Source organism: Schistocerca cancellata, chromosome 6 (genome assembly GCF_023864275.1).
Source record: "Schistocerca cancellata isolate TAMUIC-IGC-003103 chromosome 6, iqSchCanc2.1, whole genome shotgun sequence".
NCBI lineage: Eukaryota > Metazoa > Arthropoda > Insecta > Orthoptera > Acrididae > Schistocerca > Schistocerca cancellata.
In genome coordinates this window covers 159,837,133-159,864,935 of record NC_064631.1, presented here as the reverse complement: position 1 = coordinate 159,864,935, position 27,803 = coordinate 159,837,133, and the positions used below count along the sequence as shown (strand labels likewise).

The window sequence follows — 27,803 nt, the reverse complement described above, 5'->3', positions numbered from 1 at the left end:
ACTGGCCGGCCTACGGGCGTTAAATCCGGGGAAGTTACAGGTACAGGTCCTCTTCGTCCAGTCCAAGGATTTGGAAACAATTTATGAGGACATGCTGTAGTTCCTCGTGGACTATAGACTAGACAGGCATCATGTTGGTACCACAGGTTCCTCCTAATTTTCCACTCTATTGTCGTCACTTGTTTCCTTCCGATAACTTATCTAGGTGCCACACTATAACTTTCACGTAAGTGATTGAAGGGTTGATAAATAAATGCCTAGATGGTTGACGTCTGTTGGGATACCTTACCTCATACACCGTACAACAACGAACTGCATTCTTCGTACACACTCCATACACAGTGAGCAAGTCGGCTTCTTCTGCGCTGGTAAATCTCATTGTCCACTCACGACCTAATGCTTGGACTGTCACACACTAACTGACTAGCAAGTCGCAATGCACTCAAGGAACAGACACACTGTAAGCAAACATCGTACCTAGCAACTATGCAAGTTGAATGGTACTAACAACTGTCGGCGTGGAAACTTTTCAAAACACGGTGTCTCGTAAACGACTCGCACTCGAATCCTGCAATAAACACCACTGACGTTCTGATTTACCTTAATTTTCCTTTCTTGATGTCAATAGGCATTGTTCCATTTAAAAAAGTTCTTGTTTGCACAGAAAATACACTTTATAAGTATTATTACAATCTGTTTATTGGGTAACAATAACGAACCCCTGACTACCAATCCATTCTATGAAAACCGCATATCAATATCGCTTCCATTTCCGCAATATTTGCAATGCAAGCTTATAACAGTGCTGCCTTACCGTATTTTGAAACTAAAGATACTGTTATAACAGCAGAGCTGTTCGCACTGCCACTTCTTTTCCAGAAATCGAGTAAAAATTTTGGAAACTGAGCATCTTGCAAAACATGTGCCACAACGACTGACAATTTGCGGGGAAAAATTCGCAGTAGCAGAATAATGTTTCAAAGACGCGTTCTGGAATTGTTTTAATTGTAATGACTTGGTCCCTGAAAATTGGGTAACGTTAATGCTTGTTTAAAACACCTGTGCGGCAATAGAACTGAATTACGCGGCAATTTCAGTCTCATAAAATAACGAGATAATTACTTAATCGTATCTCTGACAGTAATGCAAGATCGTGCTGTGTAATAATGACATAAAGTTGTCTGACCGGAAGCAAGGGTCTAATTTCTCAGTAACACGGGAGAGGGAAAAACGTTAACACCATAAATGTGCGAGCAGAAATCGATGCTTTCACTGCCATGAGCGTAGCTTGAAATGAGGATAGACTGCATTTAGCAGCACTTGTCTTATAATATTGAGACATAAGGAAGCGAAAATTAATAACGGATACATTAATTATGAAGTGATGCATCTTCCACTCCTAGCTGGTTATCTATTGTACAAAAAAGATCAAATGTTCATGAAGAATCGTGACGCTCTGCAGACTACTATTATTCTTTCGATCTCTTTTTCGCAACTCCTGAAAATTTTCCCCTGATCACAAGAACCACGCAAGGGGAATTACCGAGGCAGCTGGTTTGATTCCAAGCGGTACGAGATGTTATCATCGCTCAGATACGATCTGTGGTGCTTAAAGGGGTGTCTGCGCATAGTTCCTTGTCCACAGATTATGAACCACGCACGGAAGTCAAATTGGAATTCTCTCCGCAATGGGAGAGTAGCTGTGGTGATTCATACATCACAAAGATAAATTAAAGATGCATGGCTATTGTTCTTCACCTGTAAGCTCTACGTCGGCGCCGAGTTTCACAATCTCTCTTCTTTTGCTTTTCTATAACCATCCACACTAATAGACACAGAATGCCAAACTGCACAAGCGAATGACCACACTCAACTTCCGAGCTAATTCGAGCAGTAGTAGAACATTAGACTCGTATTCGGGAAGAAAGTGATTCGAATCCTCTTCCACTAGAGAGCTTCCTTTGGAAGTGCAATAGCAGTTTTCTTCTCTACACTTCCCCAACCCGAGGTTGTTCCACGTCTCTTATTACTTCGTCGTCAACGGGACATAAAACTCTAATCTTCGTTCTTACCCTCCACAATATTCAAGCCGGCTAGGGATAGAAGAGCGATCATATTTAGGTATATTAGTTATTATGTAAATTGAAGGTGGAGTTGGGAAAAAGGAAGAAAAGAAATGAGAAGTAGCTGATACAGCTGCGTCGGAACTTTACGCGGCATCGGCAGCGACGAGAGAAAATGTTGCCGGAACAGGTCTCGAACCCGGGACTGTCTGCTTACTAGGCAGGTGTGTTAACCACTGAGCCATCGGGACAGTATTCTTCGCGAATGTACGGACTGTCTCGTCACGCTTCCAGGCTGACTCATATTCCCACCTAGCGACGCCTACACGCCCATGTCGTCCATGCTCGCTCGCTAACTTTAAATTCCTGAACGATTCTGTGCATCCGGACATGTCAGAAAGAACAGACACAACACATTCACATGATAAGTATATTAGTGTTTTCTATGGACTACAACGGAAATGGTCTTGAAACCCCAGCAATGTGCGAACTCATTCGTTACAAACTAGGTTTAGTGTCACAACCACTATATGACATTTTTCAATACGTGTGTCAAAAGCAGCCGGTCGCTGTGGCCGAGCGGCTCTAGGCGCTTCAGTCTGGAACCGCGCTGCTGCTACCGTCGTAAGTTCGAATCCTGCGTCGGACATGGATGTGTGTGATGTCCTTAGGTTAGTTAGATTTAAGTAGTTCTAAGTCTAGGGGACTGATGACCTCAGTGTTAAGTCCCATAGGACTTAGATCCATTTGAGCCATTTTGTCGAAAGCAAACTATGATGACTCTCAATAAATTGAATTTTTGCTCACCAAAAGTTGATAAAAATATAGATCTTTGAGAGTGTCTATAGCAACATCAATCACAACGCTGGAGAAAGACACTGCAAACAAATCTTCTAGGGGGTCATTTTCCGTAAGTTGCATTCTACCTCGTGTTTTGTTTAAAAACCATCGCTATCACACACCTGAAATTGTTAATTTCCGTTAATCTTCGTATAGTCCACCTATAATCCGGCGTAACATGTATTTTGATAAAACAATGCAAGCTTTCTGACGACGAATTTGTAAATTCGAAAACAGTAACTGTTATATTTTGAAAAGGAAGAACCAGAAGCAGATTGCATACTGCTACACGCAAAACCGTTCTGTGTCACATATAAGAAAGTCATTAGTTGAGAGAATACCGCCGCGCGGAGTGTCCGCGCGGTTTGAGGCGCCATGTCACGGATTGTGGGGGCCCTCTCGCCGGAGGTTCGAGTCCAACCCTCGGCCATGGGTGTGTGTGTTCTTTTGTTAGCATTATTTAGTTAAGTTAGTTTAAGTAGTGTGTAAGTCTAGGACCGATGATCTCAGCAGTTTGGTCCTTTAGGAATGCACACACATATTTTCAGAGAATACCATGTTATCAGTAGCTCCTTAACAATGAATCAAAGAAAATGTTTTCAGGTGCGTGCCGGAGGCTACCCTGTACTACTACTAGTCATTTCCTTTCATGTTCTACTCGCAAACAGAGCTATGGAGAGAGACTGTCTACATGCTTCCGTATGACCTCTAATTTCTCGTATCTTTTCTTCGTGGTCTTTACACGCACATACACTCCTGGAAATGAAAAAAAGAACACATTGACACCGGTGTGTCAGACCCACCATACTTGCTCCGGACACTGCGAGAGGGCTGTACAAGCAATGATCACACGCACGGCACAGCGGACACACCAGGAACCGCGGTGTTGGCCGTCGAATGGCGTTAGCTGCGCAGCATTTGTGCACCGCCGCCGTCAGTGTCAGCCAGTTTGCCGTGGCATACGGAGCTCCATCGCAGTCTTTAACACTGGTAGCATGCCGCGACAGCGTGGACGTGAACCGTATGTGCAGTTGACGGACTTTGAGCGAGGGCGTATAGTGGGCATGCGGGAGGCCGGGTGGACGTACCGCCGAATTGCTCAACACGTGGGGCGTGAGGTCTCCACAGTACATCGATGTTGTCGCCAGTGGTCGGCGGAAGGTGCACGTGCCCATCGACCTGGGACCGGACCGCAGCGACGCACGGATGCACGCCAAGACCGTAGGATCCTACGCAGTGCCGTAGGGGACCGCACCGCCACTTCCCAGCAAATTAGGGACACTGTTGCTCCTGGGGTATCGGCGAGGACCATTCGCAACCGTCTCCATGAAGCTGGGCTACGGTCCCGCACACCGTTAGGCCGTCTTCCGCTCACGCCCCAACATCGTGCAGCCCGCCTCCAGTGGTGTCGCGACAGGCGTGAATGGAGGGACGAATGGAGACGTGTCGTCTTCAGCGATGAGAGTCGCTTCTGCCTTGGTGCCAATGATGGTCGTATGCGTGTTTGGCGCCGTGCAGGTGAGCGCCACAATCAGGACTGCATACGACCGAGGCACACAGGGCCAACACCCGGCATCATGGTGTGGGGAGCGATCTCCTACACTGGCCGTACACCACTGGTGATCGTCGAGGGGACACTGAATAGTGCACGGTACATCCAAACCGTCATCGAACCCATCGTTCTACCATTCCTAGACCGGCAAGGGAACTTGCTGTTCCAACAGGACAATGCACGTCCGCATGTATCCCGTGCCACCCAACGTGCTCTAGAAGGTGTAAGTCAACTACCCTGGCCAGCAAGATCTCCGGATCTGTCCCCCATTGAGCATGTTTGGGACTGGATGAAGCGTCGTCTCACGCGGTCTGCACGTCCAGCACGAACGCTGGTCCAACTGAGGCGCCAGGTGGAAATGGCATGGCAAGCCGTTCCACAGGACTACATCCAGCATCTCTACGATCGTCTCCATGGGAGAATAGCAGCCTGCATTGCTGCGAAAGGTGGATATACACTGTACTAGTACCGACATTGTGCATGCTCTGTTGCCTGTGTCTATGTGCCTGTGGTTCTGTCAGTGTGATCATGTGATGTATCTGACCCCAGGAATGTGTCAATAAAGTTTCCCCTTCCTGGGACAATGAATTCACGGTGTTCTTATTTCAATTTCCAGGAGTGTATGTTGGCGGCAGTAGAATAGTTGGCAGTCAGCTTCAAATACCGGTTCTTTACATTTCCTCAATAGCACTTCTCTAAAAGAAAGTCGCCTTCCCTTCAGACTTTCCCGTTTGAGTTCCCTAAGCATCTCCGTAACACTGACGTGTTGCTCAAACCCACCGGTAACAAATCTAGCAGCCCTTCTCTGGATTGCTTCGGAGTGTTCCTTCAATCCGACCCAAGCAGTATTCAAGAATAGGTCGCAGCAGTGTCCTATATGAGGTCTCCTTTACGGGTGAACCACTCTTTCCTAAAATTCTCCCAATTAACCGAAGTCGACCACTTGCCTTCCTCAACACAGTCCAGACATGGTCGTTACATTTCATATCGCTCTGCACCGTTACTTCCAGATATTTAAACAAGTTGACTGTGTCAGACAGGACATTAGTAATACTGTAGCCTAACATTACAGGTTTGTTGTTACTACTTATCCCTGTTAACTTAAATTTTTCCACATATAGAGTTAGCTGCCATTCATCACACCAATTCGAAATTTTGTCTAACAAGGTAATCTCCCCATCGCACCCCACTCAGATTTAGTTTTACGTTGGCACAGTGGATACGCTTTGAAAACTGAACACAGATCAATCGAGAAAACAGGAAGAAGTTGTGTGGAACTATGAAAAAAATAAGTAAAATACACAAACTGAGTAGTCCATGTGCAAGATAGGCAACATCAAGGATAGCGCTAGCTCAGGAGCGCTGTGGTCCCGTGGTTAGCGTGAGCAGCTGCCGAACGAGAGGTTCTTGGTTCAAGTCATCCGTAGAGTGAAGAGTTTAATTTTTTATTTTCAGACAATTATTATCTGTCCGTCCGTCCGTCCGATGCGAAGTAACTGTGCCGTAGTATGAGGACGCTACACCTAAACAAACATCGAAACACAAGACGTCAGACGACTACAGCGCACGGAAGAAAGAGTATTCCTGCTAACGAAGCTCCCTGGCTGGCAGTTGACTGTTCCCTACTTTGGACGAGAGTGCATTAAATACGTGAGATGTATTCCGTGGGCAATATGAATCCAGCAAATATAGATCACGACTTCAATAACAAGGTCAATGGATATTGGAGAGGCACGTCCTTTCGTCTACTAATCGCACGGTTTTTGCGGTGCGGTCGCAAAACATAGACACTAAACTTATTACAGTGAACAGAGACGTCAATGAACGAACGGACAGATCATAATTTTGCGAAAATAAAGAAAGTAAACTTTTCACTCGAGGGAAGACTTGAACCAAGAACCTCTCGTTCCGCATCTTCTCACGCTAACCTCGGGACCACGGCGCTCCTCAGTTCACACTCTCGTTGATGTTGCATATCTTGCGCATCGACTACTCAGTTTGTATATTTTGTTTATTTTTTTCATAGTTCCATACAACTTCTTCCTGTTTTATCGATTGATCTGTGTTCAGTTTTTCAAGGGGTATCCACTGTGCCAACTTACAAGTAAATCTGAGGGGGGTGCGATGGGGAGGTTCCCTTGTAAGTCATCTTGTATCTTCTTACAGTCACAAGTTCGACACCTTATCGTACACCACAGCATCATCGGCAAATAGCAGCAAGTGTCCGCAGCTCGTGGTCGTGCGGTAGCGTTCTCGCTTCCCACGCCCGGGTTCCCGGGTTCGATTCCCGGCGGGGTCAGGGATTTTCTCTGCCTCGTGATGACTGGGTGTTGTGTGATGTCCTTAAGTTAGTTAGGTTTAAGAAGTCCTAAGTTCTAGGGGACTGATGACCATAGATGTTAAGTCCCATAGTGCTCAGAGCCATTTGAACCATTTGAAATAACAGCAGATTGCTGCCCACCCTGTCCGCCAAATCATGTATGTATACAGTGAGCAACAGCGGTCCTATCACACTTCCCTGGGGCACTCTCGACAATACCCTTGTCTCATACGAACACTCGCCGTCGAGGACAAGTTACTGTGTTCTATTATTAACGAGGTCTTAGAGCCACACACACACACACACACACACATATATATATATATATATATATATATATACAGGGTTATTACAAATGATTGAAGCGATTTCACAGCTCTACAATAACTTTATTATTTGAGGTATTTTCACAATGCTTCGCACACACATACAAAAACTCAAAAAGTTTTTTTAGGCATTCACAAATGTTCGATTTGTGCCACTTTAGTGATTCGGCAGACATCAAGCCGATAATCAAGTTCCTCCCACACTCGGCGCAGCATGTCCCCATCAATGAGTTCGAAAGCATCGTTGATGCGAGCTCGCAGTTCTGGCACGTATCTTGGTAGAGGAGGTTTAAACACTGAATCTCTCACATAACCCCACAGAAAGAAATCGCATGGGGTTAAGTCGGGAGAGCGTGGAGGCCATGACATGAATTGCTGATCATGATCTCCACCACGACCGATCCATCGGTTTTCCAATCTCCTGTTTAAGACATGCCGAACATCATGATGGAAGTGCGGTGGAGCACCATCCTGTTGAAAGAGGAAGTCGGTGCTGTCGGTCTCCAGTTCTGGCATGAGCCAATTTTCCGCGGGCTACGCGTGAAACTTACCCGCACGCGTTCAACCGATTCTTCGCTCACTGCAGGCCGACCCGTTGATTTCCCGTTACAGAGGCATCCAGAAGCTTTAAACTGCGCATACCATCGCCGAATGGAGTTAGCAGTTGGTGGATCTTTGTTGAACTACGTCCTGAAGTGTCGTAGCACTGTTATGACTGACTGATGTGGGTGCATTTCAAGCACGACATACGCTTTCTCGGCTCCTGTCGCCATTTTGTCTCACTGCGCTCTCGAGCGCTCTGGCGGCAGAAACATGAAGTGCGGCTTCAGCCGAACAAAACTTTATGAGTTTTTCTACGTATCTGTAGTGTGTCGTGACCATATGTCAATGAATGGAGCTACAGTGAATTTATGAAATCGCTTCAATCATTTGTAATAGCCCTGTATATATATATATATATACGAGCATATAGAATAAGTTCATATATATATATATGAACTTATTCTATATGCTCGTTTTTATATATATATATATATATGAACTTATTCTATATGCTCGTATCTTCGTTAACAACCATATATATATATATATATATATATATATATATATATATATATATATATATATATGAACTTATTCTATATGCTCGTATCTTCGTTAACAACCTGCAATGGGTACTTCTGGAAATCTAGAAGTATGGAATCTGCCTTTTGCCCTTCATCCGTAGTTCGCAATATATCTTGTGAGAACAGGGCAAGCTGCGTTTCATACGAGCGATCCCTTCTAAAACCATGCTGATTTTGTCGATGTAAACTTCGCAGTCTCAAGGAAGTTTAACATATTCGAATTGAGAATATGTTCAAAAATTCTGCAGAAACCCGAAGTTATGGATATTGGTCTGCAATTTTCGGGTCCATTATTTTACCCTTCTTATATACTGTAGTCACTTGCGCTTTTTCCCAGTCACTTGGGACTTCTGGGCGAGAGATTCACGTTAAATGCATGCTAGCTGAGGATCCAGTGCCGTAGAGTACTCTTTGTAAAACCGAATTAAGATTCCATCTGGACCTGGCGATTAATTTGCTTTCAAATCTTTCAATTGTTACTCTAGGCCAGGGATGCTTATTACTATGTCACCCATACGGGAGTGTGTCCGATGGTCAAATGACGGTATGTTTGCACGATTCTCCTGTGTGAACGATTTCTTGAACGTGAAATTTAAAACTTAGGCTTTCGTTTTGCTATCTTCAACTGCACACATTTGCCTTTGATATGCCTCCCACTTTGCCAGTTATTTTACGTTCTCATTACCTTCAATAGTACTGTATAGTTTCACACAAATGAGCACCACAATCTTGCCAATTACTTCTAGTCTACTTGGCACTGACAAATTACACTTGAAGTGGTTTTCTAACAGAGACAGGGTGGCAGTCCGACATTATCACGATTTGCATCTTTTGATGCGTCTGTGTTTTTGGATGCGTGCAAGTTTCCTATCTTATGGGATTGAGGTCCTTCGGAGTGGTAGTAGCTCTGAGGGACACTGCAGCACATGGTGAGCATGTCACTGACTTCAGTCTTGTACTCATTCATTAAAACAAACACATAAACTAAACAAGCATTCGTATTTTTATCTAGGACAAATTGCCTCAGAGAAAAATGAAGATCACTATCAACCTCTCGATTTCGAGCAATGTTTTTCGGTAGATTTACTTTGGCTGTAAGAAAAGTGCCAGAACCGAAAATGCTCTCGCAAACTTACCCAGTTGGGATCCACTCTGCCCTATTCCTAGCTAATTGGGATTTAGCTAAATTGAACCGAACTCTAGCTAGACTGGATTTCAAACAGCGCCGACCTACCCTACGGTTATAAAAGGAAAGTAACAAATTTAAATAACGAATAAAGAAAGAAAATAGCTTATAGAAAACCAAAGAGGAGCAAATGTGGACTAATCTTCGCAGGCTTCTGTAGCTATTCAGTTGTCTGTCTATGAGAGCACAAACTTAGTGCATGTCAGTCTACAGTAGACACGCGGAATAAATGGTTTACGTAACAGAAGTACGCACATTTCAAGTATATTTTATGAAAAATATAGAGATATGAGATCAGAAGGATATTCTAAAACTGCATGTACATTTACAAGCGTGAAGCTTCTTACCGTGTGACAGGTCTCATTTTTATAGTCTCCTTATTAATTGGTTCTCCTTCGATAGCATCATAACTTTTCCTCTGACCAGTCCACCTCACTCACCTTCAAGGACAACCCCGCTTTCTGCCAAAATTAGTGCCAGAAAATTAATTGTTCCTGGCACCTCGAAGGCCAGCGAACAAGTTATGAAGGTGAAAACACCGCAGTTTTAGTGCAAAATGCGTGTACAGTCACTTACCGTTACGTTTTACCTTGTGGCTATATCTTAAGCGGGATACTTTACAATACTTTAAAATGATTTCTGTAGAGCCTTAAATCTCATGTGTTTCTTACTGGTAGTACTGCTTTCGAAACGTTGATTTTTTGTGTTAGTTCTCCCAAAAGCTTTCCTGTAACTGACATAGTTCACGTGAATGGGAAATAGACACTGGTAGAGAAACATTCCATGCCTGGCCAAGCTGCAGCTGTTGTTTCAGTTTAAGGTGTATAATAGGTGCGTTCTATTGCCGTACACAAAGGTATATAAAGTAAACGTTTTCAGCAATTATTTATAATAAGTATTTTTGACTGAATCCGATATAATCCGATAGGTGGACTTAGAAATTCGAAATATACATATAAAGCTGTCATAAAATCCTCACGTGCGCTGAAGACTATAATTTCACCTCAGTAACACACGGCGTATTTCGATCCACAGTCCAGATGGAGAGGTTAAGTTCGGTGGCCACCTTCTGTGTTATTTAACTAGTAAGCTTTGTGGCGACACTAATGAAATACTACAATAAACACACGATCGCCATGGTTATACATATGCTACATCTACTGACATGTGACTCTACTAACAGGTCGAATAAAGGCATCTGTTGACATGATATTTGCGGGGGTAATTTTACATCTCCTATACAAATAACCCCTGGCCTTTATTACGGGAATGAAGGGTTCTGTTCATTCGAATTAAAAACTTGGTCATCTGGTGTCTCATATCGAGCACACTTACATTACTGTAAAAATCGTTGACTCAAAATCCAAATCTTCCTGCATGGATATTACAATACAAATTTGTTCTCCGGTTGCACTGCGTGAACAAGTTCCATGCCTCTTGTTCAAAAAGTGATGTTAGTATCGTTTCAGAAGTGATGAATTTTCTTCCAGGTTATCTGTTTGTGAATTCAGTCAGTTTATCTTTCCTTAATTTATTTAGCCTTCAATTAACTAAACATTGTGTCACAAGTAACACACATAAGGCGCTTTTGGTTAAGTATCTGAATTAAAGTTTATCCACGGAACATATATATGAGACGTGTGAATTTAGTCAGTTTATGTTTCCTTAATTTATTTAGCCTTCAGTTAACTAAACAGTGTGTCACAAGTAACATACATAAAGCGCTTTTGGTTAAGTATCACCACAAAATATATCCAGTTTTGCACTGTGTTGATACTAAATAAACGAAAGTATTACATATTAAAAATATTATCTCAGGCTTGTGTTCAAAATAAGAATGTCTGTTAAAGGGAAGCTGTGTATTTGCGAACAGATCCTGCGTAGGTCGCTGTGATAGAAGTCCGCTCGTAAACTTCAGCATTCACCAGGTTGCACGAGAATTCTTCTCTCTGGTATCCATGCGATCTGAAAACAAAAGTATTATTGTAAATATCACATAGTCAATTTTCTGGAAGTCACATTGAGTCTGACAAATTAATTATGTGCAAGTTGTTAGAAGAGTAATTAGTAGCGTAAGCAAACTTCAATTTTCTAATAAAAAGTTTTATAGTACTGTAATTACTAAGTTGAAAATTATGTAATCTACGTGGAAAACTAGATTTACACCAGTGACACAGAACGGAACATTTTGGAAGCATATGATCGTTTGTTCCGACGTATTTCAACCATTATCCAAAATTTACCAGGATTTATTTGAAACAAAGGGAAACCTTAAGCAACATTAAGCAATCCGTGATGAGCTCGAGTATACAACAGGTTGGTATCTATAACGTCAAACGAAGATCTGTTGATGCATTAGGCTTACCTGCTGAGCTGATGAGTCACTTTGTAGCAAGCATTAAGCCGAATATCCTTACGACCAAGGAAATCTAAGATTTATGAAAAGAATATAATTATTCAAGTAATTCAAATTTCAACTGAACTAATGGATTAATCAGTGTGAGAAATCTATACATCTCCGTAACATTGCGTCAGTGTCCATGACTGCAACACATGAGCACCAAGATTCTGCTCGGCGCTTCCTATTGAACACAGTGTGAGGGCTGGAATCTTGAGTGAAAAAATAAGAAGGTACACCAAGGAGAGGAACAGATTCCGGTTTCATAAAACAACATGTACGATCGGGATAACGATGTGCTTAAACCCCTTCCATACCTCCGTCCAAGGCAACACTGCGATTGTCTCCTGGACTTCATCACGGAGTTTGTTCCCGTTGTTCAAAGCTTTCCTTGTATTTAAAATAAATTCTTGTCAAATCTGAATGAGGATTCAGTTCTTTTTCGTTATTTCAGGTACGCAGGAACTCAGTTTACTGAAGAGTTTCTAATAATTGACACTTACATATTTCCTAAAATCCTGAGCTGTGTGACACTGATGGAATTCTAGATTAGCACGAAGATCTGCTTTGAATGGCATTATTATAAAAGCTTTTCCTTTGAAAATTTATGTTTCGGTTAGACAGTTCAAAAATGGTTCAAATGGCTCTGAGCACTATGGGACTCAACTGCTGAGGTCATTAGTCCCCTAGAACTTAGAACTAGTTAAACCTAACTAACCTAAGGACATCACAAACATCCATGCCCGAGGCAGGATTCGAACCTGCGACCGTAGCGGTCTTGCGGTTCCAGACTGCAGCGCCTTTAACCGCACGGCCACTTCGGCCGGCGGTTAGACAGTAACTGCTGAAATTCCAGTAACTATTCCTCTTGAAACAGTAACATAACCAAGTGTAATTAATTTCATCTCCCACGACGTATCTCATTTAAAAAATCGTTAATGCTCTTGTAAAGAATAGTTTCGCTCTAGTGTACAAAATACTACTCTCCTTATGACAGCTCAGATAAAAGTGAAACTTACTGAACATTCTTATGGATAACAGAGCTCGGTTTGGGAGTCCTTGTGACGAAGCACTAGAGACGTCGTTTCAAACGGATGTGGTGTCGCTCAGTGGTAAGTGAGTGTGGTACTGGTGCCTATGTTTTCTGTTTTATTACGCTGAATATATTTTCCTCTCAACTGTATTGTTTATTTCGATGTTAAAGTTCTACTACGATTCATATTTAGGTACATGAATAATCGAGTTGAGGCACAAAAACTCCCTGAAAAAACCGGGTGGAATGTAGGAAGGTAAGCGTCAATAGATCCTGAAACACAGGGGTCTGAAACCATCAGTGTTCAAACTGGTTTAATGGCCTTCTCCACCTTTCCCTGCTTTGTGCTAAACTTATCGTCTCTACGTAACTATTACAATCAACAAACTCTGTAATCTGTTTTGCTTTTTCTAGTCCTGTGCTGCCTCTAATATTTTTCCCCCCTACTCGTTCAGGTAGCGTCAAGCTAACTACATCTGGATGCCTTAGCAGATGTGCCTGTACCTTCTTCTGCTAAGGATCTTTCGTATACAAATTTGATAGTATATTCTTTTCGGAAACCGCTGATACTACAAGGTGTACAACTTTGCTTCCGCCGTTTTTTCCCAAACATTTGAGGCTTTAATGAAACAAATTGGTTACACAAGTATCATTCAAAGCATTTTCCATCGCTGGTCACTACTTTCTCCCATCTTTTGGGCTGTGTACGAATCCTGCGTCGAAAAAATTGTTCATCTTTTGAAGCGATCCAATTTGTGACTTCTTCATGAGATCGGAAATGTTAGTCAGCCAGGCCATGTGCCATTGATCTACACAGGTGTCAGTCAGAGGGAGCAATGTCTGGAGAATACGGCGGGTGGGGTAGGACTTCCCATTTTAAAGTTTCCAAGTACGTTTTGACCTCTTTTTCAACGTGGGGTCGAGCGTTGTCGTGCTGCAAAATAACTTTATCGTGGCTCTCGCTGTATTGCGGCCGTTTGTCGTTTAATTCTCTGCTCAAACGCATTAATTGCGTTCGATAACGAGAAACTGTGATTGTTTCACTTCGTTTTAACACCTCATAGTACACGACACCGAGCTGGTCCCATCAAATGCAGAGCACGATCTTGAAGGCGTGAATATTCGATTTGGCCGTCGACGTGGAAGCATGGTCGGGATATCCACATGATTATTTGCGTTTAGGGTTATCGTAATGAACCCATTTTTCGTTCCCGGTCACAATGCGATGCAGAAATCCCTTCCGTTTTTGCCTCTGAAGCAACTGTTCACAAACACACAAACGCCGTTCAACGTCTCTTGGTTTCAGCACCCAAATTCCTTCTTTCTGAATCATGCCCATAGCCTTGAGACTTTTTGAAATGGCGAGCTGTGTCACTCCCACTAATCGTGCCAATTCTTCTTGCGTTTGACGCGAGTCTTCACTCAACAATGTCTCCAGTTCTCTATCTTCGAAAACATTCTCTCTTCCACCGCTATGCCGGTCTACGACGTTAAAGCCACCGTTCTTGAAGCGTTGAAACCACTCACGACACGTTCTTTCACTAATAGCGTCCTTACCATACGTACTTTAGAGCATTCGATGAGACTCAGCTGTTGTTTTCTCATATTGAAACAAAACAGTAATACTTCCTGCAAAAGATGAGAATTTGGCTCGTAAACTGACATTTTCAATCAAGAGCAGCTTTATGATGCAAACACAAATCGATTAACGTTTGAATGAGGTTATGTTGACCGAGGTCCACGCTGACATCTGCGATCTGTTTCTTTCGACCGCTATTTACCGTTGTCGCCATCTATCGGCAAACGGCGGAAGCAAAGTTGTACACCCTGTAAAATCGGTCCAGTACCATTTGAATATAGCAATAAGTTGGTTAAAATGGCTCTGAGCACTATGGGACTTCACTGCGGAGGTCATCAGTCCCCTAGAACTTAGAATTACTTAAACCTAACTAACCTAAGGACATCACACATATCCATGCCCGAGGCAGGATTCGAACCTGCGACCGTAGCGGTCGCACGGTTCCAGACTGTAGCGCCTAGAACCGCTCAGCCACACCGGCCGGCAGCAATAAGTAACATGGCCGAGAGGCAGCTGATAACTTCAGTGATTGCGCCATCATCAGTGAAATACCTCTCACATTCGCAGCTCTAGCTTGCAAATAGTTCTCACCATCTTGCGAATTTGATCACATGTAACAAATCCATGATGTCACAAGTGATCTTAAAACTTTTGCCTGGGTCATCTGCCGTGCACTGAGGGAATGATCAAAAAGTGTTTTACCGAAAATATCGTTTTTACCTGGTGCTTACCATAGTAAGTAAATTCTTCTCTCGTTATAATTTGGAAATCTTCATCGAAGAATACGACTGCATCTTGTGTGATAGGACAGTCGCTGACGATTGTCTCGCATCGTTACTACGTAGAGTACTGGCTTGCATTTGAAGGGATGACTAGGTTTGTGAAGAGATGCTACAGTGAGTCATGTAGGTCACCGGATGCGGGAGCGTGGCCGTGGTTTAGGAAACTAGCGAACCTCCACTGTCCGCTGGCATGTCAGTCAGTGATTAACTTTCCCAATCTGGACTCTGCTGTCCTGCTGAGAGTTGGCCGCATAACTCATCCGGTAATTAAGATCGACCTTGCGTCTCCAGCGTCGGGTTCCAGTTGCCAAGAAATGGTGCGACCTTTCGAGAGAAACCCGTGCAGACTTACCGGTTTCTGGTTCTCTGCTACGTGTCTCATACGATAAGAGCGCTTGGGGCGACACTTCTCCAAGACGTCGCCTGGTTTACTTGCAAGTCCGCCACGATTTACCTGATTGAAGTTAATTCAGTTCACCGTTTTCACGAAACAGTTTTCTAATGTGAGGAAATTACTACTGGTCTACATAGAATCTCTCGCCTCTTGAAAGCGGATATGAATTGCGGTAAAAAGGGTACCAGGACGGAAAGACGGAAAATGATGACAGCGATTCGGATCCAGCAGTTTCCACTCCTTGTACAGTTTACCTCTTCTGCTGTCTGCGGAAAAATATTGTGGAACACTGAAATTTGCCTTGATGTAGGCACACAGTTTGTCACGACCTAAATAGCTTCTGCGGGTAATACTCAGAAGCACATGATATACGGAGCGATACATCGTGAGATTTAGTGCATTATCAGCATGTCACGTGTTTCTTAAAGCTTTCTCGGTAGATGAAATAATCAATAGTCTTTCGGGAATGCAGCCGAGACAGCAATATTTCACCTTCCGATATTTCGGCTGTTACCCAGTACAACAATCTTCAAGGGGTGTCAGTAACTGAATTAAGGCTACCTAAACAATGATGAAATATGGAGTGAATGTGCATGCACCAGAGGTAACACAGCGACAAGATAGCGTCAGACGATAAAACTTTATGTGGTAAAAGTTACACTACTGGCCATTAAAATTGCTACACCACGAAGATGACGTGCTACAGACGCGAAATTTAACCGAGCGGAAGAAGATGCTGTGATATGCAAATGATTAGCTTTTCAGAGCATTCACATAAGGTTGGCGCCGATGGCGACACCTACAACGTGCTGACATGAGGAAAGTTTCCAATCGATTTCTCATACACAAACAGCAGGTGACCGCCGTTGCCTGGTGAAACGTTGTTGTGACGCCTCGTGTAAGGAGGAGAAGTGCGTACCATCACGTTACCGACTTTGATAAAGATCGGATTGTAGCCCATCACGATTGCGGTTTATTGTATCGCGACATTACTGCTCGTGTTGGTCGAGATCCAATGACTGTTAGCAAAATATGTAATCGGTGGGTTCAGGAGGGTAATACGGAACGCCGTGCCGGATCCCAACGGCTTCGTATCACTAGCAGTCGAGATGACAGGCATCTTATCCGCATGGCTGTAACGGATCGTGCAGCCACGTCTCGATCCCTGAGTCAACAGATGGGGACGTTTGCAAGACAACAACCATCTGCACGAACAGTTCGACAACGCTTGCAGCAGTATGGACTATCAGCTCGGAGACCATGGCTGCGGTTACCCTTGACGCTGCATCACAGACAGGAGCGTCTGCGATGGTGCACTCAACGACGAACCTGGGTGCACGAATGGCAAAAGTCATTTTTTCGAATGAACCCAGGTTCTGTTTATAGCATCATGATAGTCACATCCGTGTTTGGTGAAATCGTCGTGAACGCACATTGGAAGCTTGTATTTCTCATCGCCATACTGGCGTATCACGCGGCGTGATGGTATGGGGTGCAATTGGTTACACGTCTCGGTCACCTCTTGCCGCAATGACGGCACTTTGAACAGTGGACATTACATTTCAGATGTGTTACGACCTGTGGCTCTACACTTCATTCGATCCCTGCGAAACCCTACATTTCAGCAGGATAATGCACGACCTTATGTTGCAGGTCCTGTACGGATACAGACAATATTCGACTGCTGCCCTGGCCAGCACATTCTCCAGATCTCTCAACAATTGAAAACGTGTGGTCAATGGTGGCCGAGCAACTGCTTCGTACAATACGCAAGTCAGTACTCTTGATGAACTATGGTATCGTGTTGAAACTGCATGGGCAGCTGTACCTGTACATGCCATCCAAGCTCTGTTTGACTCAATGCCCAGGCGTACCAAGGCCGTTATTACGGCTAGAGGTGGTTTTTCTGGGTACTGATTTCTCATGATCTATGCATCCAAATTGCGTGAAAATACAATCACATGTCAGTTGTAGCATAATATATTTGTCCAATGAATACCCGTTTAGCCGGCCGCGGTGGTCTCGCGGTTCTAGGCGCGCAGTCCGGAACCGCGCGACTGCTACGGTCGCAGGTTCGAATCCTGCCTCGGGCATGGATGTGTGTGATGTCCTTAGGTTAGTTAGGTTCAAGTAGTTCTAAGTTCTAGGGGACTGATGACCACAGCTGTTGTGTCCCATAGTGCTCAGAGCCATTTAAACCATTTTTTGAATACTCGTTTATCATCTGCATTTCTTCTTGGTGTAGCAATTATAATGGCCAGTAGTGAACATAGGACAAACAACACGCATTGCATCAAAAGGGTGCACCGAAAGTCAGCGATACACCCGCCTTCTAGAGTACAACATATCTGCAGTGGCTAAACATAGTATTTCCGCTGGCCATTCCATGAAATACAGGAAAGTCACGCTTTCATTGCATTAGGATTCAGTGGCCAATGAATCTGTGGAAATACTGTTGGCAGACAATTTGCTCAAGCGAGACAACGATTTGCGTCTCAACAATCCCTCGAAACCACTCATTTCTCTTCTTCAGTCTCAAAGAAATTATTGTTTTGAGTTTTCTCTACCTGGAATTTTAACACATGCCGTCCATTTTAATAATTGACTACATAATGTATAAGCACTATGTATTATCTGATGTGGTGCTCGCTATATTTTATTCTTAGACGCAAAAAGCTTTACTGTAACTGACTCTGTTGTGCGTACTGTCTTACCCATGACTCACCCGACTTTTATTCCACAGTTTATTAGACACATCAAAAAAAGTTTTCTATCCCCCCAGTTCCCAGAACTCCTGAAGATAGACGTGGACATTGTATCACAGACACAGTCCCTTCGACTGTTCAGAGATGTCAGTAAATCCGCCCAAAGATGTAAACAACCATGTACGAGCAGCGCCTAAACGGAGGGGTCCGACAGCCTATCAGTTCCAGTCACTCCTCCTGGAAGGTGGTACACGGCTCGTTTTGTCTGTAGTTCAACCATGCCCAGACGATCAATACCGCTGTTCGGTCGCGTCCGCATTTTTACTTTGTGCCAGGAAGGTCTCTCTACAAGGGAAGTGTTCAGGAGTCTCGGAGTGAAACAGAGCGATGTCGTTCTGACATGGAGGAGATACAGAGACACAGGAACTGTAGATGACATGCCTCGCTCAGGCTGCCCAAGGGCTACTATTGCTGTGGGCGACCGCTACCTGCTGATTATGGATCGGAGGTACACATTTTTCTCTTACACTTTCCGTATCAATGCGTTAGTGTCAGGCTGTTGGCAAGCGTGAATACACAGTTTCAGACAAATCTGGCGGCAGATATTAACCTGCATAGTGGCAGAAGAAATGGGCTTCCATATTTGCCATACACTGGTACTTCTTTATCAATCATCTGCTTCGCAGTCTGTAGTCTGAAAATTCCCTGTCTACGAAAGGCAAGTTGCAAAAAAATCAGTTTCCATACAGAACATTTGTTTTGACAACTTTGCATCGCTAACATCACAGATCCGCGAAAAACTGTGTACTGAAGACCAGTGTCACTACTGCAAGCCAGATTCCCTTCTTTAATATGGGATGTGTTGTTGTGTGTCCGAGTAGGCTGGTCTCAAATATTCCCATGGAACTTGACCGAAATTAACAAAATAAAAATGGTCCCAGGTGGGTTCAAAAAAATGTTCAAATATGTGTGAATTGTTAAGGGACCAAACTGCTGAGGTCATCGGTCACTAAGGCTACACACTACTCAACCTAACTTAAACTAACTTACGCTAACAACAACACACACACCTATGCCCGAGGGAGGACCCGAACCTCTGACGGGGGCAGCCGCCCAGATCTTCGGTAGACGCCTTAAAACGCGCGTCTATCCCGCGCGGCCCAAGTGGGTTCTTTAGAAATCTTAATAGTATTTGTAGTTTGATAAAGAAGCTTCCTCGGTTAATATATCTGTTTACCTAGATGACAGTTAATTGAAATTTGTGAAATGCATGATTATTGCTCACAGATTCCCCTGCATCAACAGTTGCAACAGTCCATCAGATTGTTTCTCGGTTAACTCATTGATGGACGAGAGTAATGATTATTCGTGAATTGATTTCTCTAGGCTACTGACTAGCAGCGAATGCATTCATTATCCTTACCGGAGTCCTTGTGCGCTGTGACAGCTGCTGCAGCTTGTTTCCTGTTGCAGACTGTCGTTTTCTTAACGCTCGCCACGCTCGACGACAGCAATTACTTGTAGGCGTCCAAGCCATATCCAGATAGTCTCGCGTGTTCATGTTATTCTGGTATCCAATCACACTGCCTTCATCGTTAATGAAGTCGTGGGGCTAGTACCTGCAAAAGAACAGAAAACAAATGGGAACTTGGTTTCGGGTTTAATATGACCTTCATTATTTCCTTCTACGAGTACAACAACGCACCACATATGCTGCGAACAAGTATCTACATTCTGTCTCATTCATTAATGTTCGAGTGTTACTTAGAAATATGTGTTGTAATTGTTTTTTATTTCTGGGAAGGTTTATCAGTTTATCTCTGCTCTATGTAACCGGAGGATTTAGTTGGACATACAGTATAAATTACAGACATGTAAGAAGGAAGACTTGTGCTTAACGTTCCATCGAAGACAAGATCGTTACAGACGGAGCACGAGCTAGGTGTGCACAGAAGAAAGGCAGGAAATCGGCCGCGTCGTTGCCAAACGAACCTTCGAGAACATAGCCAAAATTGCTGAAATTGTAAATCTCTATACCTTGAAGGGGTCTCGCTACTACCATTCCCGAACGCTACTTACGTGTCTTAACCAGTGTATGGTCTTGTCAGCAGTAGGCATGATGAATGTCAACAAAATTCAGTAATTTGCCGAAATCTTGTATTAGTTTCGGCATTAGAAGCTGTAATAGAGTAGTACAAGACACGAGGGGTGTTCAAGTACTAAGACATTTCATTTTTTCTTCGGCCAGTTTCGGTTGAAAAGATGCAAATTTTGTTGTGGGACACCGTTGAATATTCGCGCTTCAGTCCGTGTAGCTTCATGACGTTCCGACAGGTGACGGCGCTACACCTAACCTTCAAAATGGCGTCTGTAACGGAAGTGCGGCGTTCCAAGCAGAGAGCTGCACTGAGTTCTTTTAGCGGAAAACCGGAACATCGCAGATATTCATAGGCACTTGCTGAATTTCAGTGTAGGCGTGGCAGGTAACAAAAGCACATTGAGACGTTGGGTGAGGCGTCTGTCATCATCACGACAAGGTCGTGCAAATCCGTCCGATCTTCCACGTGCAGGCCGGCCGCAAACAGCTGCGACGCCTGCAATGTTGGAACGTGCGGACACTCTCATTCGAGGTGATCGATGGATTACAATCAAACACATCGCTACGTAACTGGACGATATTTTTGGTAGTGCTGACACAATCGTCCACCAAATGGGATAGTCAGTGGTGTGTGGCCACTGAGTTCGTCCCCGCGTAACAGAAGACCATAAAGAACAACAAAGGACATTCTGTACGGAATTGCTTGCGCTTTACGAGGCTCAGCGTGACAATTTTTTGTCGAACATCGTCACAGACTATGAAACATGGGTTCATCACTTCGAAGCGGAAAGAAAACGACAGTCTATGTAGTGGCGCCACACCACCTCCCCTCCGAAGAAAAAGTTAAGGCGGGGATCTTCTGGGAGTCTGAATGGGTTATTCTGTTTGATGTACTCCTTCAAGGTACAACGGTCAATTCTGAAGTCTGTTGTGCTACCCTCAACAAGTTGAAGAAACGATAATCGAAACGAACTTCCCTTTCTCCATGACAACATAAGACTTCACACATGTCTGCGCAGCCGAGAGGAGCTCAGAAAACTTTATTGGATTGTTCTTTCTCATCCACCTTACAGCTCGGGCCTCGCACCTTCCGACTTTCGTCTTTTTGTCCCAATGAAGGATGCACTCTGCGGCAAGCAGTTGGTGGATGATGTGGAGATTGTTGATGCAGCAGGACGTTGGCTCCGACTAGGGCTGCTGATAAAATATCGATGTATCGATATTTTTCAAAAATGGTTCAAATGGCTCTGAGCACTATGGGACTGTGGTCATCAGTCCCCTAGAACTTAGAACTACTTAAACCTAACTAATCTAAGAACATCACACACATCCATGCCCGAGGCAGGATTCGAACCTGCGACCGTAGCAGTCACGCGGTTCCGGACAGAGCGCCTAGAACCGCACGGCCACCGCGGCCGGCCGATATTTTTCCACAAAACATCGATATTTACCGGCGATATTTTCTGGCCCGACATCAGAACGCAACATTGAGTGTCGATATTATATTTTTTCACAGTTTTGGGTAAATACTTGAAGTTGTTCTTTTTAAGTTGCAGTAGAACATAATTTTACTTTCACTGTGTGAGGGGGCCTTGCAACATTTTGACCGTTCATCACGCCCAATCCTTCTCTTTGACTCTGTGAAACACGTACATGTGGCACTAAAGAAGTCCGATTGCACTATGTGTGTGTGTGGGGGGGGGGGGGGGGGGTGGCGGTTTGAATGGAATAACAAGAGTTCCAGTGTGAAGAGATAGCACATCAGTTGCGTTAAATAACAATTATTAATGCAATTAGTGTGCAATTTCTTCACATCGGTAATCTTTATAAACAGTTGCTGAAAATGATGAACAAAAATCATAATGACAAGATTGGTCTTTATGGTGGGCGGAGACGTGTGAAGGGAAATGCTGACGTAATCGGCGCTCGGCCCTACCAATATTAACCGCAATGCTTAGCTTCACTTCGCAACTTTGAGACTGCGACTGCTATGTGGCTGGCGTTAGCAGAAATGAAACAACAGGGAAGTCGACACGAAGAGTTCTGGGAACATCCAATAAGTGACGAAACCGAGCGACGGACCTATTGGACATCTTTTATTGTGCCACTTACATGCAGTTACCGTTGTTAGCAAAGTGTTTATCGCCATGCGTGAACGTGTATCGCTTTCCTTTCAATTCTTGCTCTAAGGGGGACAGTCCTAGAGATGAATCGAATGGGATCTTTCTTGTAGGAAATTTAATGTAGTCTGATATTGTACTGCAACACGTTTTTACTGGAGGGTTTTTCAAGTTTCCAGTTTTCAAGATAAACGTGCAAAAGTGGTATAAAATATATTCTATATCGGAAACCATTCGAATCTGGGCGTAGTAGCTATGAAGTTTTTTTGTTCAGAATCACTATTACTATCACTCCTAAAAGCATGTCCCTTTCCCGCTGATTCACCCTGTATATTTAAATGTAAATGTATAGGGGCTGGACAAAAGTATGCTAAAACAATGTTACTTATAATCCGTCTTGATTGCAAAATATTTATTCTCATGACCAGTTTCGGTTCCTCAAGAACCATCTTCAGATCTGCAAATTTCGGTTACAGGATTAACCCGTCCACACTCAGCAACCTCCTCATGCAGGATGTGAAGATAACTGAATGTGGACGGTTTACTCCTGTAACCGAGATTTGCGGATCTGAAGATGGTTCTACAGGAACAGAAACCAGTCAAGCGAATAAATGTTTTGCAATCAAGACGGATAATAAATATCATTACATGAAAAAGTGCTCGTCACCAAGTGAGCCGAGGTGTTTGGTGCTGCAAGCGGTACCGTATCGAAGGTTTATCCCGCATATATAAAAGCCGAAAAACATGATCCGCTAAGGCACAACGCAGAAGAAAGCATTTCTTGAGTGATCAGGACAGTCGATGATTGAAGAGGATTGTGTCGAAAAATAAGAGACTCACAGCTGCAAATGGCGCTGCAGAACTCATTGTCGCACTCACAAACGCTGTCAGCGCCAAAAAAACACAAAAGTAGCACCAGAAATAGGGAACTGCACGGCGAGTTCGAATTCCATACCATTCTTTAGTGATGCAAATGCCTCTACCAAAAAATGTCGTGCTGAAACCATGAAATCTGGACTATGGAGCGAAGGAAGAAAGTCATTTGGTCGGATGAATCTTGTTCCACACTGGTTCTAACTTCTGGCCAAGTTTACGATCCAAGAGTGAAACGTGGCAGGGTTTCGGTGGTGATTAGGTTAGTCATAAATACTCTGCGAGGTCGCATTATTGTCAAGAATTATGTGACCATTATGGTTGATATGGTCCACCCCTTCGTACAAGGGTTTGCTCCCCAATGGTGATGCTGAGTTCCCCTGTTAACACAGCTCGCATCGACCAGGACTTGTTTTGTGAGCACGAGGAAGAACTGTCGCACCTTTGGTGGCCACCACACTCACCAGAACTCAATACAATTGAGTCTTTGTGGTCTACTTTGGAGAGATGGGTATCGTTGCCTGAACTTGCCACTATTTTGCAGGCAGAATGGTGTAACATTCCCTCGAAAACAATACAGGATCTTATTTATCCATTCAGGGACGACCGGAAGCTGTCCTGAGTGACAACGGCTTTTCTAAACCGTGTTAGGTGTGGTAATATGTTGTGTATTAGCTGTTTCCATATTTAGTCCGGCCCTTGTAGGTGCCTCTGCATCCCTGACCACTGTCGCTTGGCATATTGCTAATTGAAAGTGTTTGTTTGGCATTTTGTGTTTGGCAACTTGGTCTCGATCCTCCAGCAATGGTACTTGCGCTTTATCGACTCCCTTTGAGATTACTTGATGGGAGACTGCCTACGTCATATCCAGACCGTGTTTCATTCCAGGCTGCGCGCTTTTCAGGCTCTGTCCATGTCAAGGCTTCATACCAAATTATATTCTCAAGGAGAGTTCTGTGCTCGTTACATTTTAAGTATTTCATGTATTCTGAATGCAAGTTTTACTTCAGATTAGTTAGTCACTTGTATCCAACATTTTATAGATGTTAAAGTTTATACGAAGCCCCGATGATATATTCCCTCTATCGCGAACTAATCGAGGAGTTGTCATTTACTCTCCGATAGAAAAATTAGTGTATGTCACGCCACATATTTTATCCGCTCACTTCTCTCAAAACATGATTTACCAGTGCTCATATGTGTATTATATTTCTGCGTCCAGTTGACGTGATGGTTTAATGCAACACTTGTACGTAATGTTTCATACATCTCCTTGGTGAAACTGCGCAGGGGGGTAAATGCGTATGGGTGAGTAAATAAATAATTAAATGTAGTTTTTGTGACGACAATATTTCCTACCACAATATCCGTGAAATCCACTAACGGCAAAAGTTACATATCTGATCTAATCCCTTTATCTGCGTTCGAGGGGTAATCATTTTATACACCATCACTGCCTTTTAAATTATTAATTACAGTTCTGTTTCATTTGATTATTAGATTATTTCAGGCCGCTTTCCTACTTTATCATTGAAACGTCTCCTTATTAATTACTAAAAACTCACTTGCATGGACTGTATCCCTACAAAAATTAATCAAACAGAAGGCCGCAACATGTTATTTAACGTCGTTTTCTAGTCGCATATGAATGTAATTTATCATATGCTTGTCGGGACCTTATTTGTAGCTGACAGCTCTGCAGCCTTAGGACAATACATGTTAAGGAAGCTCGTAGTCCTCCCAGTAATTAAAAACGGATTAGTTCCGTACGTGCCCCCCACCTTCACTGAACTTGTTTGAGGAGGTAAAGCGACGGTTTCCGACTGCACAGTATCCAGCTTGACTTCTGACAGTGAAAGCATTACCCATCCACAGTATTTAGTTGGCAAAGGGTAGGGATGCTTAAGGGTGAAACGTATCCACCAAAGTATTCCCAAGGAATCAGTACTGTATCCACTGACCATTAGTAGCTTGAAGACATCGAAATCCTACTCTGTTGATGGCAATCGCTGCATCTGCCAACTCAAAAGTCAATTAGTTCCTGGGTAATATTTCACCAATGGTTTCCAGATAAATGAATGCTTGTTCGGAAATCGAAGTGAATCAAGTACAGGTACCGAGAGAGCTGGTTTAGTGGTTAAGACACAGGACTCGCACACAGTGAAAGTGAGTTTCGGTAATGAGTACGACGAACATGATTTAAGTGTTCGGAAGGTTCCCTAAATCGTCTCAGTATGACGTTGTTGATTTTTTTCGCTTTTTCTTTACAAGCTTAGCTAGTGTTGTGCTAATGCTTTAAGGATTCCGTTGTGACGTGAGGTTAGCTTCCAAATTTCCAGTGACTACATTTTGCTCAGTCAGTAAGGAAACTCCTATTTATCCGCACTGAAACTCAGATATTCGGGCAGGCCGGTGTAGGCGAGCGGTTCTAGGCGCTACAGTCTGGAACCGCGCGATCGCTACGGTCGCACGTTAGAATCCTGCCTCGGGCATGGATGTGTGTGATGTCCTTAGGTTAGTTAGGTTTAAGTAGTTCTAAGTTCTAGGGGACTGATGACCTCAGAAGTTAAGTCCCATAGTGCTCAGAGCCATTTGAACCATTAGAACTCAGATATTCGATAGTGAGAGTTGCAGTGCTACCGCCACTTAAGATTAATGTTGTACTTCTACAGCTTGCAGTCGCCATCAAGAAACCGAAGTATCACTTGACTTGTCATTCAAATGGTATCTGTAAAGATAATGGTTCAAATGGCTCTGAGCACTATGGGACTTAACATCTCAGGCCATCAGTCCCCTAGAACTTAGAACTACTTAAACCTAACTAACCTAAGGACATCACACACATCCATGCCCGAGGCAGGATTCGAACCTGTGACCGTAGCTGTAGAGATAATGACCAGGCGGTTTCCCTAAGTTGGCATACTTCTTTCTAAACAGCATCTGTTGAGCGTCGCTGGATAACCGGACAGCGACGGCATTGGCAGCGAAACTGAAGGATTTCGGCAGAATCTCGGTTCCTACATTTGGTTGTAATGGAGTCCACAAGACTGGTTGCAGCACTCGCCCCGCTGAGGACAGAAGAACCAGTTTAGCTCCAAAACTTTTCATTTCCCGTTCTGCATCATGAACACCAGGTTTTCTCAATGCAAATTGTCCAGGTTAAGGTGCTGCCACCAGGAATGAAGAAACTGCTAAGAGCCCTGCCTTGTAAACGGTCAGTTACGTGACGAAACGTCTAAATGGTGCATCATGAAGGCTTGCAATCACTGTCCACTCACAGTAATGTGACCACCTGTCAGAAGCCTGAATAACCACATTTTGAAGCGCGGACCGATACGAGACGTGCAAGAAGAGAGTCAATAGTTTCTGCGAGGTACCAACTGGGAATGTGGGGCGCAGCCTTCAGTGCTGTGGACACCTGCACTAGCTTTCTAGGGTGACGATCCATCTCGAAATCAAATCCGGGGAGATTGGTGGCCAGGAGAGAAAGGAAAACTCATCCTGGTGCTGTTCGTATCACGTATGTACACTGTGAGGTGCGTGACAAGTTGCGTTGTCCTGTTGGTAGATATCATCGTGCCTGGAAAAAAAAAAAACTGCATTTAGGAGTGGGCATGGTCCCGAAGGATAAATTCATACCTGTGTCGATCGATTGTAGCTTCCAGAACGACAGAATCGCACAGGGAATGCCCTCCGGCCTGGAACCTTCTGACTATTGTTGCAGGATCTTTGCTTTCAGACGTTTCACGCCGTACACGCCAACGTTCATCAGTCCAATAGAGCATAAAACGTGATTAATCTGCGAAGATCACCTGTCGCCACTCAATGAACGTCCAATTGAGGTACCGGCTTGCAAATTCCAGCCTCTGTCGCCGAATTACACCAGTCAAATGGTTCAAATGGCTCTGAGCACTATAGGACTTAACATCTAAGGTCATCAGTCCCCTAGAACTTAGAACTACTTAAACCTAACTAACCTAAGGACATCACAGACATCCATGCCCGAGGTAGGATTCGAACCTGCGATCGTAGCAGTCGCGCGGTTCCGGACTGAAGCGCCTAGAACCGCTCGGCCATCACGGCCGGCTTACATCAGTCAGTATGGGTGCAAAAACCAGGTCCATACGCAGCAACGTTCGCTGAACTGTAGCTGAGAAGACACTGTTGGTAGCCCCTTGGTTCGTTTGGGTGTTCAGATGCTCAACAGCTGCACGTCTATTCGCCCGTAGACATCTCCGCAAGCGTTGTTCTCCTACCTCCCAAACTTCACAGATCTCGTGCGAAACTTGTGGATGTTTTTATTTAGTTATGTAGTCAGATGCCCTTCCTTGCTCACAAGACGTGAAGATAACCTAAGGGCAGGAAATCGAGTGCGCCCTCTCTCTGTGACCATTGCAAACTTTGTTC

The 27,803-nt window shown here is 43.9% G+C and overlaps 1 long non-coding RNA gene across 1 annotated transcript in view; it reads right to left on the bottom strand.

The window, feature by feature from the left end:
* Nucleotides 1-11,002: 11,002 nt before the first annotated feature.
* LOC126191588 (uncharacterized) overlaps nucleotides 11,003-27,803 on the bottom strand; it is a 492,063-nt gene continuing 475,262 nt past the window's right edge. The window contains exons 3-4 of the long non-coding RNA XR_007538372.1: nucleotides 19,729-19,924; nucleotides 11,003-11,379 (exon numbers count right to left, since the gene is read on the bottom strand). This is a non-coding gene — a long non-coding RNA (uncharacterized LOC126191588). The remainder of the gene's footprint in view (nucleotides 11,380-19,728; nucleotides 19,925-27,803) is intronic.